At 37.2% G+C, this 15,647-nt stretch overlaps 1 protein-coding gene across 10 annotated transcripts in view; it reads left to right on the forward strand.

The window, feature by feature from the left end:
* LOC136842661 (protein Star-like) overlaps positions 1-15,647 on the forward strand; it is a 222,793-nt gene that overhangs the window by 194,567 nt on the left and 12,579 nt on the right. Inside the window, exon 1 of one of the 10 annotated variants that reach the window (XM_067110295.1) lies at positions 15,368-15,511. The exons of 8 other annotated variants lie outside the window; for them this stretch is intronic. The gene's annotated coding sequence lies outside the window, so the exon portion shown is untranslated. Of the gene's footprint in view, positions 1-15,367; positions 15,512-15,647 lie in introns of those variants that run through there. One more of the 10 variants, XM_067110290.1, reaches the window with a different exon arrangement.

Below are 15,647 nucleotides of genomic sequence, written 5' to 3' on the forward strand. Positions count from 1 at the left end.
CCTTCTCTTTAGGTTTCAAGTATTACACAGCCAGTTTCTAAATAGTAAAATGAAATGGGTACGATATTTCTTTACTAAATATTTCTATGAAACCAGTTGTCTATGTACGTGCTTTATCTTTAGCTGTGGAGTCTTTGATCTTTTGTGACGTCAAACATTTTAAACTGGTTAGGTGAAAGAGTTGTTTTAAGGAGGCTGCTATTTACAAGCCCACATGCAGAGAGAAACGGAACAAGAGAGAGGAAGAGAGACAGACAGACTAAGATGAGTCATTAATGTGCATGCAGAGAGAGAGAGAGAGAGAGAGAGAGAGAGAGAGAGAGAGAGAGAGAGAGAGAGAGGAAGGTTTAATGTGTATTTCTCAGTAAATTTTGTTCATCGAATGCTTCCCAGTCCGGCGATTTTCCTCTTCTCAAAATCACAGTAAAATATATTTCATTTATTAATTTATGGTATATTCCCCTGGAAAATATAGAGGAAAAGGGATTTCATTTTAACCACCACGACTATTGAATTATTTTATTACAATTACATAAATAATTTTCAACATTTTCCTTTTATTACTTCATAGATTGCCATTACTCATTTTCTTTATGATTTATCAATTTCATTTTCTTTATAGGTTCCCACTTCGCTTTTTCTTTATAGATTCCCACTTCAAATTTTCTTTACCAACATCACGTTTAATGTTGATTATAGATCTTTCTTTGCCTCTGTTTGCGTGCTTGACACATTTGGGCTCAGGTTTCTTCATATAGATGTGGTCTAAACAATTGCTGAGTTGAACTATTCTACTTTCGTTGAAGTGACACGTTTATCCGTCGTTCATTCTCACCTGTTTCTTCCTTATAAGGAGCCAACGTCTTCGTACTGTTGTTAGATTGTGCTGACTCCATGTCAGCCCCAGCTCTTGGTCCTAATCTATCCATACAAATCTACATGTTCATGGCAATGACCTCTGGGCCCACTGAAACTTTACACGTCATACTTTTCCAAAACTGTAATACGTGTCTCGTACTATCACACAGTATATCCTCTTGCTCTATCTGTGGCGATAAGTAGACCCGACACCCACCCCTACACCTCCAGTGCCTGTGAACTCTGGCAGTTAGTGTGTACCGGGCTGATATTTGTTCCTCATTCGTGGCTACTCACTTTTATTTATATCTCATGGCTACCACTTTCGGTTTGAGACAAAGTTCCATTATCTCTCTCTCTCTCTCTCTCTCTCTCTCTCTCTCTCTCTCTCTCTCTCTCTCTCTCTCTCTGTTTAAATCCTTCCTCTCCCAAAAATAGTGGAAAACCTGTGCCGCTTCAAGTGTTTACTCCTACGCACATCCCATAAAATGAATTCACCTGAACTGAACCGACAGAATTGTTTTCTATGAATATAGAATCTGGCTTTCAAATTTATAGCTCAGTTTAGAAATTCTGTTTGATAACCGCTTAATTTAAATGTTGGATGATCATTAAATGACTTCTTCTGTCATTAGATGTTTAGCTTATATGGATGAACAGATAAGAGTTGAAAGAAAGTCGCTATATTTCATTCAACTGAAATGGAACCATGACTAATGACGATTTCACATCCATGTTTTCCTGGTGAACAGACTTTATTTGCAGTTTATTTTACCCTTACTTAATAAAATCACACGACATTCTTTTCGTGTCATTCATTCATTTCTACTTCAAAATCCAATGAATATTCTTAAGTTAATAAGTTTCCATTCAACTCGCAGTATTGTAGCAAATGATAGGAATATTAGCTGTTAGAGTATTCTATTTTTGAATCTATAATGGAAATCTAATGGATTTCCAAGTAAATCCCTTACCTCATAGGATTACATGAGCCCTATTGGTAGGTAATGGGTATAGAGTTTATTAATTCCATAAAAATTACTGCGGGCATGATGCAATTTCAGTATGCGATTAGCCGGGGGGGTGGGGAGAGAAGCTTTGTTGTGTCTGCCACATTTGACTTTATTTATAATTATTGTTTCCATTTCATATTGTTGATATGTTGTTAATTGCTATATTGCTGGTATTTATGTCAATGGTTATTGTAACGTCATTGGTTGAATCAATCAATTTATCTCACCGGCACCGTCAAACCTCATTTTCCGTGCACCGGAAATGTATAAAAAGCTCTGCTAAATATCTGAAAATAATAAACCCGCGATGAAAATACGTTAAGTGGAGGCATTTCCCGAAATGTGATGGCGTCTACGTTCAGAAATTTTGTGAAGGTATCTGCACAACCACAAGTCTGTAAATGCGTCTACACAAACACAAGTCTGTAAAGGCGTCTATACAATCACAAATCTGTGAAGGCGTCTATACAACCACAAACCTTTGAAAGCGTGTGGACAACCAGAAATCTGTGAAGAGGTCAACACACCCACAAATCTCGGAAGGTATCTAAACAACCACAAATTTGTGAAGAGGTCTACACGACCATAAATCTGTGAAGAGGTCTACACAACTGTAAATCTGTGAAGAGGTCTACATAGTCACAAACCTGTGAAGGTGTCTAAACAACCAAAAATCTGTGGAAGCGTCAACACATCCACAAGTCTGCGAAGGCGTCTACACAATCACAGATCTGTGAAGGCGTCTACACAACCACAAATCTTTGAAGGTGTCTATACACTCACAAATCTGTGAAGGCCCTACACATCCACAAATCTGCGAAGGCATCTACACAATCACAAGTCTGTGAAGACGTCTACACATCCACAAATCTTTGAAGGCGTCTACACACTCACAAATCTGCGAAGGCGTCTACACAATCACAAATCTGTGAAGGGATCTACACAACCACAAACCCGTGAAGGCCTTTACACAATCGCAAATCTGTGAAGGCGTCTACACATCCGCAGGAAACCATCTTCAAACAATTTGCAGACGCACAACTGAGGGCCTGAAGTAAAGCTACTTTTATTAAGACTTTTAATATATAAAATGATAATTTTTCTATATGAAAATCTCTTCTCGTCATAAACAGCTTACCAATTTTAGTAAACAGGAATGAAAATTAACAAAGAAAAAAGGAGAAAGTTTTGTTTTTCTTTGGATATCAATAAATAAGGGACTTGCAAATGTTTACCATCCACATGGCTGTATCTGCAGAATTTGTCTTTCTTCCACACTCTCAACCATCCACACTCTCAACCATCCACACTCTCAACTATCCACAAGTGTCAGCTATCCGTCACCTCGTAATAATCGTATAGATTTTTTTTTTTGTCTTCTTTATAATACCCCTTGAAGAAGCCATATAAATGATACAATAGTTGTTTGACTTTATATAAAATTATTACGCAGATTTCCGTAGTATTTTTTCGAGATTAAAACATTCTTATTTTATGAGGCAAAGAAAACATCGATAACTAAGAACATTAGCTACCAATGTTAAACAGACTAAACTTCCAACATTCTCTCTCTCTCTCTCTCTCTCTCTCTCTCTCTCTCTCTCTCTCTCTCTCTCTCTCTCTCTCTCTCTCTCTCATTCGATTTAGTTCTATATGGACAACTCCATTCAATTGCAGAAATTAGCGACAAAGTAAATCCAGGCAATTATGTTAGTTTACACCCTGTACACGACCAAATTTACTTACCTTCGATGATAAAGTGGCCATGAAGCACACGAACAGATGCCATTAAAGTTAATAAACATTTATTCTGTCCAGTAGCTGCAGCCATATCTGCATCCACGCCGTGAATGGGGAATAACCCTCACCATTGCAAACGTCACATTTGTAAAATAACTTTTCATGCTTAGTCGAAAATGGGATGATAAAAGTAGTGATTTATACTGAGGCATCGTCTCTTTCATCTTTTTCGTATTCTCAAACAAGTGAGAAAGGTCAGGAAGCAAATTTGCTCTGCAAGACCTCAGTATAGCGAGTTTGAAGCCTCTATTAACCTCAGCCAACTGCTGTGAAAAGTTGAATGGATAACCCGGTTGAACAACTTGATTCTTTCTCGTGGAATAACCAGGATAAAGTGACTGAATCAGCCAACTTTGCCTAAACTTCTCGTGAACTTTTTCAATTCCTCCTCTATTTCAAGCAGGCTGCTCCGTGGCCTAGGGTTGGGGAACCTACACAGTAAATCTTGAGATTACCACGCATCACTGTTCGGTTCAGTTCGAACTTTAAAAGGTGAGGAAGATGTATACACTCGTTGTCTCTCCATATATGTTTTTGGTTGTCACGACTCTCGTCAGGTGAATACCGTTAGGTCCTGTGAGAAATTCTCTGAGAAATTATCATTCACCTGGACATTTATTTTATTTCGCTGTGGTGAATAATTTGTTATTAGTCCGATGGTTTAAAAAATGTCTTTTTTCTATGGGAAAGTTAGTTTAGTACTTAAAACGGTAACAATGTTCAGTATTGACCAGAGAAAGAAACTGTAGGCTGAATAAGTATAATATTTCTAATATTTTTTTTTTACTTAGCCCATATCGTCTCCTAAGACGTTAAAATCATGTTTGGATGGGCGACTTTCCATAGTAAGAAAATGCAACGTACAATTTTTAAGTATTTATATAAATCTCGTCAGTTATTTTTGAATTAGAATAAAATGAGTAAAAAAAAAATCATTTTTAGTTTTCTGCAAAAGAAGACTGTTAAGAAGGCTGTTTGTCTGTTGGTCCGCATTTTTTCTGTCCGCCCTCAGATCTTAAAAACTACTGAGCCTACAGGGTTGCAAATGGGTATGTTGATCATCCACCCTCCAATCATCAAATATACCAAATTGCAGCCCTCTAGCCTCAGTAGTTTTTATTTTATTTATGGTTAAAGTTAGCCATGATCGTCCGTCCGCCACCGCTATAGGGGCGCCAGCAACACAGGCCACCACCGGGCCGTTGCTGAAAATTTCATGGGCCGCGGCTGAGAGTTTCATGGGCCGTGGCTGAGAGTTTCACACAGCATTATACGCTGCACATAAAACTCGATTGCACCGAAGAAACTTCAGCGCAAATTTTGCTTGTTATTAAGTATTTACAGTAGAAGCTCCTTGCACCAATGCCTGTTTTAAGCTTCAATTAAAACACAGAGAAAGGAGAGACGCCAAAAAAATTTTCAGTCTTGAGAAAAGAAGTAAAATACCCAATCGTCGCTGTGATAAACGAACGTCATCATGGGTCATATAACTGATAAATATACCCAACTGAATTTCTTCCTTCAAGTCGTTATGATTTTCTCTGAGAAATAGATAGAAAGTCCTTATAATGAGAGCCTTCCGTCTGGAGACACGCTAGGGGTAACATCAAGGAAAGTGCCGCCATAAGGATCCACCGTCTGTTTTCACCGTCTCTGATTCCTTTGCTGACTCTCGGCTCGTTTGTGAAATATTTATTTTGGAGTCTCTCACGGAGCTGAACTGCTTCTATTAGTTTTAATCCTTATAACTTCGACCGTTCTGGCGATAGGAAAACAGAGCTGAGTATAAATGGTGTCAGTAATAAAACGGTTGCCTAATTTTGGGCTAACGTGTCAGGTTCCCCAATTATTCTCCTCAGCACATCACAATTTTATCCGTTATTTACCATAATAACTGTTTTACATTGCTTTCTGTAACTTTTATACGTCCTGAAGTACTATATAATGAAAACCGTCATTATTGCTACGAATAGTAGTGTTAAATACCCTTTGATTTCCTTGCAAGACTTGACGTATATGCTCAGAGAGAGAGAGAGAGAGAGAGAGAGAGAGAGAGAGAGAGAGAGAGAGAGAGAGAGAGTTGGGGGCGGGGGGGAGTTGTGTCATGTTCAAATTCGAATAACAATTTCCCCGTCGTTTGTTGACATGTTTAACAGACTTACAAACTGAAAACTAATACAAACGAGCGACCTATACGGCTGAAAGTTTGATAGATCCCTGTGAGTAGAATATTTCGGCCCTTCTTATTCCATTTTGCACATATTTTAGTTTTCGTCTCTCTCCCTTTTTCTCATCAATTTTTGTGCAAAGTTCCCTTGACATGTTTTGGTGCTTCTCGGAAATCTTCGACCGATTTAACTTCCCGTCTTTTTCCGCCGGATTCTGGAAAAGTTACGCCGAATATATCAAACGTGACTCGGGAATCCGATCTATCATATGTATTGATAGGAGTGCAAAGGAAATAAAATCTATTGCATCTCGTCCTCCAGAAATTGAAAAGAGTCATGATCTATGTCTCGCGGCATTTATCACGGGGAGCCCAAGAAAAACAGTGACGTGTAAAAGATCTATGGCTGAAGCGGTGGCAAGCAGCAGGAAATAATATTTTGAGGTTGCACAAGGAAAAAGTAGTCAGGATTTCCACACACCCACATCGCGCGCGAAGTATTAGTAAAATTTCGATTTATTGCGAGTTCTAAATCCCTTAGGAGAAAACGGCATTTTTTCTTGTCTTGGTGTCTTGATTGTTTTATATATATATTTTTCTTTTTCAAAACTTGCACGCCATTCTCCACAAATATCAATGAGTTACCCTACATATTTCTCGTCCTTGTACAGGTCGGTGCTCTATTTAAAGGGTAATGAGAGGTTGCAAACTTCCTTCAAAGACATCAGTATAGTTACCCAGTTACTTGTCATCAACATTTTCCATGAGAAAATATTAAGCGAGGCATATTTACTTCAGAAATTTCGATTTAGGGAAGACTTAAAATCGTATATGATTTGATAGAAAAATGTCGTGGGTGAACAAAGGTATGATGATCATATCTGAATATCAAATTTTGAGGGTAGTATGCAGAGTAGGGAGACAGGGATATTCAGTGTTACTAGGGGGTTGTCTAGGGAGGGGCGATGCTCCCCCGGCCAGGTCTGGGCAAAGCGCCTAAGTTAGATTAAGAAAGTAAGGTCTGGTTAGGTCAGGACATGGTATTCTAGGAAAGGTTTGGATTTCTCACACCTACCCTGTCTCCCTACTCTGCATCCGTTCCAATTTTGATTTATCGGAACACTGAGAGACAGAATATGGCCTGGACCAAAGGCCATCGTAAGCCGATTTCTCACTCGCATCAATTTAATGTGATTGTATTATTTTTATAGCTGTAATGTTTTTGCTTTGCTTCATCCTATGTGGTTTTCTAATGATGCTCAACGAAGCTGGCATTATCTAAAACAACAATAGTGATACTATTTAATTACTGACTGAGTTTCATTTACAAAGTGTACCTTAGTTTTACCAGACCACTGAGCTGATTAACAGTTCTCCTAGGGCTGGCCCGAAGGATTAGACTTATTTTACATGGCTAAGAACGAATTGGTCACTTAGCAACGGGACCTACAACTTATTGTGGAATCCGAACCACATTATAGCAAGAAATGAATTTCTATCACCCGAAATAAATTCCTCTAACTCTTCATCAGCCGGCCGGAGACTCGAACTCGGGCCTGGCGAGTGCAAGTCCACAGCTCTACCGACTATCCCAACGAAGAGCTTGTTTCATTTACAAAAATTCCCAAAACTTATTTACAGTATTATGACTTAGCGTGTTAGAGATCCTGTTGACTAAAATTTGTACACCAGTAAGGAAACAAGAAACAATAAGTCATAAAAAAATAGATAAATTCGGGTAGCACTTGCGGCTTTAACATCACCTGGGAAAAACGTTGCGAAACCATAATCATATTTTTTTAGAACACTGGAGAGAGTCTCGTGTTTCATTTTCCTAGCACTAACTTTTGCTTACACTCGTAGTGGATGGAAAAACGAGCCTTTCATCATGTTGTCCTCACTACGATATAATTGTGTTGGTTTTAATGCAAATACCATTTCTCCTGAAATGCAACAATTGGTTGGGGTAATTTCTAGGAACTGTTGAACTCTTGTGCTATGATTCTACTGCTCCCTCATACGTAAACAAAAAGAAATGCCATTATCAAAAGAAAACTCCCAGCCAATTATATAGCGGTTAGAGGTAAATTTCCCTAGCCACTGCTGACTGATAGATTTAATTACTTCTGTAAGGCAAGGATTCATTCACAGCTGGAGAATAATAAGGCGTGCTATAAGTTACATGGAAGAGGAAAAGTTGCCAACTCGTATATAATCCTTAAAAGTAAACTTACATCTGCCACGAAGTTAAACACGTGTAAGTTTTGAACAGTTAATTTCTTTCTTTCTTTTCTCTTTAAATCTTCAACTGAAAACCCTTATGAGCACAGGGCCGGAAAGGGAAATCAGCCAACAGAAGAGAAAAATATAGGAAAACGTGATAAATAAATGAATATGAAGGAACAGAAAATAAAACCGATGCACCTGATTCAGGAGACGTCAGCAGAGAGAAGGAATGAACTTCTTCCTCGCTAAAGCATTTGGATATCACAAGATTCCACAACTGCACTGGATAAACTATTTGACATTTCAGTTGTAGCCAAGATAAACTCCTACCGATGTGAATAATATTAAACCTGGTACGAGAACACAACACACTGTTTGCAGCAGCGACCTACACAAGTTTCCGAGCACAACCAACTAGATTTGTTGAGGAAGAGTGCACTGAATGTTTGTTGTTACAGTACGTTTCACGCACCGAACATAATGAACACAATTTACGTCTACGCCACAAGTCAGCATTAAGTTAAGTATACCTTAGTTTTACCAGACCACTGAGCTGATTAACAGCTCTCCTAGGGCTGTCCCGAAGGATTAGACTTATTTTACGTGGCTAAGAACCAATTGGTTATTTAGCAACGGGACCTACAGCTTATTGTGTAATCCGAACCACATTATAGCGAGAAATGAATTTCTATCACCAGAAATAAATTCCTGTAACTCTTCATCAGCCGGTCGGTGGAATTGACAGTCTGAAGCTCAACCGACTCAGCCAACAAAGGGCATCACTAAGAATGAGCAAAATAAACTTGAGTGATGACATAACAGTATCCAAGAGTTTAAGATGAGGGTCAGCTCCTGGAGACCACACTGGAGAACAGTACTCCAAACAAGGAAGAAGAAGAGAAAAAGAAAAGAGTTAAAAGCCCTTAGAAAACTCCTGGACGTAATAGCTTCGTCACACGAATAATTTAATATATTTATAATAATCCTTCAGGATCATTATGCATATATATATATATATATATATATATATATATATATATATATATATATATATATATATATATATATATATATATATATATATATATATATACATATATTTTTACATATTTTTATTTATATAAATATGTATATGCACATATATATACATACATACATACAACCAGACCCTTAAAGGGCATAAATACACACACACACATGCACACAAACAAACATACACACAGTTATATACATACATACATAAATATAATATATATATATATATATATATATATATATATATATATATATATATAAATGGATGTGTGTGTGTTCCAGCATAACTCTGAAGTGCATTGAGCAAGTTCAACCAAACTTGGCGTACATATGACTTACTATCATGAAAAGAATACTGTGGGGTACGACATCCCTGGCACTGAAGTGGGAGGGGGGTGACACATAAAAACAATAAAAAAACAGATATTAATGTCTAATCTCTGGTTTTCAAGGTCACTAAGATGAATAGTGACACTCTCGAGGCCCTTTAAGTCCAAGTTCAGCCCAGATAGGAAAGCAGAGTGAGAAGGGGTGGGAAGGGATGATATGTAAAAATAACCAAAATGACAGGTATTAGTGTCTAATCCATAGTTTTTGAGGTTGCTGAGATGAATAGTGACACTCCTGATACACTTCAAGTCCAAGTTCAGTACTGATAGGAAGGGGGAGTGAGAAGAGGTGGGAAGGGGGTGACATGTAAAAATAACCGAAAACAACATATATTAGTGTCTAATCCATAGTTTTTGAGGTTGCTGAGGTGAATAGTGATGCTCCAAATGCCCTTTAAATCCAAGTTCAGCTCCAATAGGAAAGGGGGCGGGGAGAGAAGGAATGGGAAGATGGTGATATGTAAAAATAACCCAAAACAACAGATATTAGTGTCTAATCCATAGTTTCGGGGTTGCTAAGATGAATAGCGAAACACCCGATGCCCCCTTAAGCCCAAGTTCAGCTCTAGTAGGAAGGGGGTTGAGAAGGGGTGGGAAGGGGTGGCAGGTAAAAACAACCAAAAATGACAGATATTAGTGTCTACTCTATAGTTTTCGAGGTCGCTGAGATTAATAGTGATACTCCTGATGCCCTTTAAGTCCAAGTTCAGCCCCGATAGGAAAGGGGGTTGAGAAGGGATGAAATATAAAATATAAGAAATGCTGGCAATATAACTGAAGCAACTATCTTAATGGGAAAGGGAGAGAGAGAGAGAGAGAGAGAGAGAGAGAGAGAGAGAGAGAGAGAGAGAGTGAGAGAGAGAATGGGGGGGTGTTGGGAGGAGAAAGAAGGAAAGAGTGAGAGAGAGCTGGTGAGAGAGGGAGAGAGAGAGAGGGAGTGAGAAATAGAGAGAGACTTTATCGGTTTTCATTCAGAGCTTTCCCGGGCAGTGCCTGGTTGGCCAGCTAATACACACACACACACACACATATATATATATATATATATTTATATATATATATATATATATATATATATATATTTATATATGTATATACAGTATATATATATATATATATATATATATATATATATATATATATGTGTGTGTGTGTGTGTGTGTGTGTGTGTGTTTGTATATATATAATATATTCTATATATATTTGTGTATATGTGTCTGTATTTTACTTTATGCCTTTTCACTTCGGAGGGGCTGGTCCGAAAAGCTTACTACCCTACAGTTCCTCTGCAAGGAACGAGGTTGATAATCCCATACTCCACACACAGAGACACACATATGAACAAGCAGACTGGATGAGAACGGAGCTTGGAGCTGATAGCAAAATAGATAAAACATTTGTGCACCTGTTGGTGGTAAAAAAAAAAACACGTGTTCGTGTCCAGTAGACCAGCGCGACCATGGAGAAGCACCTGCATATCGGGTTAGCAAGCTTCAGAACCAGTTGTCTATTGTTCGTTTATTACATACAAATGAGAGTTTTCTATATTTTTAATTCTGGACTGTGAAACAACGGGTCAATAAACCGCCTCTGACAACATCGACAAAAAATGTACCAGTTATAACTAGTGATAGAAAACACAGTCTCATATCTTAGGGCACAGCCTGAAAACCATCGTTATAAAATTGCGATAGAATGCGAAATGGATTACTTATTCACAATTAATCTTTGGAGCTCTCTCAGTATAATGTAGGCTTTCCTCTCTCTGATAATGCGATGTCAAGCGGTTTATCAGCATTTTGACAGAAATATATTGCACCAGATTATTATAGATATAACGGCTGCATGAAATGGCTGATATCTATTTGCTATATATATATATATATATATATATATATATATATATATATATATATATATATATATGTGTGTGTGTGTGTGTGTGTGTATGTGTGTACACATATATATAGAAATATATATATATGTATATATACATTTATATACTCCCAAAAACACAAATTTACTGTCCAAAATGTTATTATTTCCAAAGAGAACCTCAGTGATACAGAAGGTTCAATAAAAGGAAATTCTGTATTTCAAGCTTCCGGAGGACACTTACCTCCACCTTCAATGGAAAATAACAATCGCACACACACACAAACACACACACACACACACACACACACACACACACACACACACACACATATATATATATATATATATATATATATATATATATATATATATATATATATATATATATATATATATATGTATATATGTATGTATATATATGTATATGTATATATATATATAATTATATATATAATATATATATAAATATATATATATATATATATATATATATATATATATATATATGTGTGTGTGTGTGTGTGTGTGTGTGTGTGTGTGTGTGTGTATGTGTGTGTGAACTTGAAGTGATGGATACCACAAGGGTATTGATATCAATGAAAACTGACAGTGAGAAAGACTGTTCCCTTAAGGTGTGTGTGTGTGCGTATATATATATATATATATATATATATATATATATATATATATATATATATATATATATATATATATATATATATATATATATATATATATACATATATATATATATGCAGAGAAAGAGAGAGAGAGAGAGAGAGAGAGAGAGAGAGAGAGAGAGACCCAAATATCGTTAAATATCGAATACTCTACCTTGGGAGTAACTCAAATCCGAGTGAAATATAATGACGGGTAGGTGCTTATGCTCCATCCAGGATAGGAACCGCAGCGTGGTTTGCAAACAACGATAGACATGGGAGATGGGTTGACAATTTATTTTAAATACAGAACCTTACTTATAGATGCATATTTACAGCAAAGTCGATATTAAGTTAAATCTACCCTGATAGTTGAGTTGTCAAAGTTTCTGTACGCCGTTCTTTTTTAACAATCTACGGTTCGAATCCTGGCAGGAGCAGAAGCGCGTAGCAGTTGTAATCCCTTTGGTTGTTAGGCTATGGTGAATTCGAGGCTAAACGATACTTGCAGCTTAATATTTGTAAATACAAAACTCAGGCGTGTATAAGTAACAGAAAATTCATAATCAGGCAAGTGTTACATACTTACGAATCAGCTGTCATGGCGAAGATAGGTCAATATCGAATCTAAATACAGAACCTGATTTCGTCACGAACAAGTACAGCAGAGTCAATAACGGTTTATATCTCGTTTGATAAAAGTCAAGAGGCGTCATAATGATCTACTCTTGGAGATGTGGCTTATAAAACTCGACAGCAACAGCAATTACTATCATTGATAACATAATTTCAAATGGCTCCTAGAAGTGAACAGGCAGGTGGAAAAAAATCATTTCTATTTAAGTGTAACATGAATAGGAGATATCGACTAAATTGTGAAATGTTCTTGTTGTAACATCATACTTGAGCAATAAATTTATGACCTATTTCGTTGGATGATTAAGCCCCATGCCATTTTGGAGCTAATCTGGTAAAAGTCTGTCATTCTCTCTCTCTAGACTTTGCATCCACATTGGTACTCTTAGAGAAAAAAATACATTAAGATATTCTCTTGAGGTTTGTACGTTCACTGATATTTATTCATGGTTTGGAAGGTAAATAATTTGCTCATCTATCAAGATAAAAATGGTATCAGAAAATCTCGTATTCGCATTTAAAAAAAAATGGTCTCGTCGTAACTCTAATAAGTAGGCAAATCACTCTGGGTGTTAATCATGTCTGCCAGCCTCTTTTAAAGCAACGACAGATATATGCCACTTCTGTCGAATGGTCTTGCCGTAATTTCATTAAGTAAGGAAATAATCCTGGGTGTGAATCGTGTCCAGAAGTCTGCTCAAAGCAACGTCATTTACAATTGCCTTATATAACTCAAGTTTGCGTGAGAAGGAGAGTGATGACAGTAGCAAGCATTTATCTGTCGTGGCTTTAAGAGAGACTTACTGAATGAAGTTACAAGACCATTCTTTTTCCTATTTTACTCTTAAAATGCAAATGCGAGATTTTTTATGTATGCTATTTTCATCTTGATGGATGGAAAAATGATTCACCTTGCACTCCTTGAATAAACATCAGTGAACATACAAAGCTCAGGATATAGACTAAGGTATCTTTTCTCTCTAAGAGTACTAAGGTGGGTGCAAAGTTCACACACACACACACACACACAGAGAGAGAGAGAGAGAGAGAGAGAGAGAGAGAGAGAGAGAGAGAGAGAGAGCCTTGATTGAACCTTTGTATGATTAGCTCCTTAAACGCGAAGTGTTTCCCTTCCTCAAACTTCTGAAACAGGGATTTGCCCTGTGTGCCTTGAGTTTCTATCCCCTTTCAAGATTATCATGATTCATCTTTGTAGTCATCATTATAACTTGTCCTGGTATGGTGCAGCCGTTTGGTCACTTGATGTGACCCAGACAAAAAACTCTTGCGAGAATATACTCGCATAATATATACAGGTAAAACTTTTCGGGTCAGAACTTTTCTTCAGACGCGGTTATGAAGTCAACAAAATGGAGCTTTTGCGAGTACTCTCATTTCTCTTTTCTCCACAACAACGTTTAATTATCAATAAGAATAAAGTAGTAATTAATATTCAATAGGAATAAAAAAAACAGTATTTTAACGTAAATTATCTAATCTCTTACTTTTTTCGATACAAACATTTTTCTCGTTCATTGGAGCCTTTTAAAAATAAGGGTACTTACTTGAAAAAATACAATATAATCTCTTCTGTATGCTGTGATGGAAGTTATAATGGATGTATGGTAAGATGGAGTATTATAAGGCAATAAAACCTTTATTTCAAATGCAAATGGTTCTTTTTTTAGCCTCCGATTTGAATATCAAAGGCAAAGTGTAAAACGCATAAGTTGCTAAGAGGCAACATTTCCAGAACTTCACGAAGATTAATTTTGTTTATTTACAAGGTTCTAATCCCTCCACGGCTTATTTTTTGAGTTGAATGGAACCTGAATATTTTGTAATCAAAGCTTTTCCATCAGGTGAGAGCTACAAAGATTGAAATTCTGATCTTTCACAAAGAATTTTCCCAAGTTACTTTGCATATTATCAAAGGACTACGTGCTGCTGACAATGACTGGAAGAAGGGATAGGAAAGGCTTTCCCTTTATGTTGATAAAAGTTAAAATCATAAGCTTCGTTACTGTCAGTCATTCCCCAGTAGCGCTTTGGAAACTCAAGAGAACCTTTCCATAAGCCTTAGAAACCGAGATGGCCAATACAAACTCAGCCCTAAAAGAACTTTTACAAACCCGGCCCTAAAGAACTTTTACAACCCCAGCCCTAAAAGATCTTTTACAAACCCAGCCCTAAAGAACTTTTACAAACCCAGCCCTAAAAGAACTTTTACAAACCCAGCCCTAAAAGAACTTTGTATCGGAAGACTTCACTAGCAGAAACAGAAAATACAAAAAATTGACCAAAATATTTCAGCTCCGCAACCACAGCCCGCCACAACCCCATCAAGTCCTGTCTATTGCAAGAACTCAAAATATACTGGCGGCGTATTTCTTGCGAGTGATCATCGACGAAATATGATTCACAGACATTGAGAACTGCTTTGTTTCGGCTTGCTGGCGAGGAAGTGCTTCACACAATAACGATTATCAATCATTCAAATATTAAATGTATAATACTTCACTCCCTTAGCTTTAGACCACCGTGGTGTAAGGAGAAGCGATCGTTCTTTGTGGGAATCAGCGGCTTGAATCATAACTGTTAAAGAAAGGAATTTGTCTTTGCTTCTGTTATTTCGCTAACCAGTTTTTAGGAACGAATTTTATAAACGTACAACAGAATTTACAAAACCTTCACGTACAGGGGTCCCAGTCACCCCCACAAAAATCGGGAACAGGTGCAAGGTACAGGGTGAAACCTCTACAACAAGTATTGACAACGCACTCACTTTGAACAGAGGCTTGGTCAGATTCACACAGCAGACAACTCCGCTCTTCGCTGCAGAAGTTTGAGGTAGGATTACGAATGGCAATAACACCTTTATTCCTTGGGAAGAAGGATGCAAATATCCTTCTACATTCAGCATTGTTAGAATACTTGTCTGAAACAAAGATTTGTTGAGTAAATAAGATTGATGCGAGTCGTTCAA

Source organism: Macrobrachium rosenbergii, chromosome 10 (genome assembly GCF_040412425.1).
Source record: "Macrobrachium rosenbergii isolate ZJJX-2024 chromosome 10, ASM4041242v1, whole genome shotgun sequence".
Lineage (NCBI taxonomy): Eukaryota > Metazoa > Arthropoda > Malacostraca > Decapoda > Palaemonidae > Macrobrachium > Macrobrachium rosenbergii.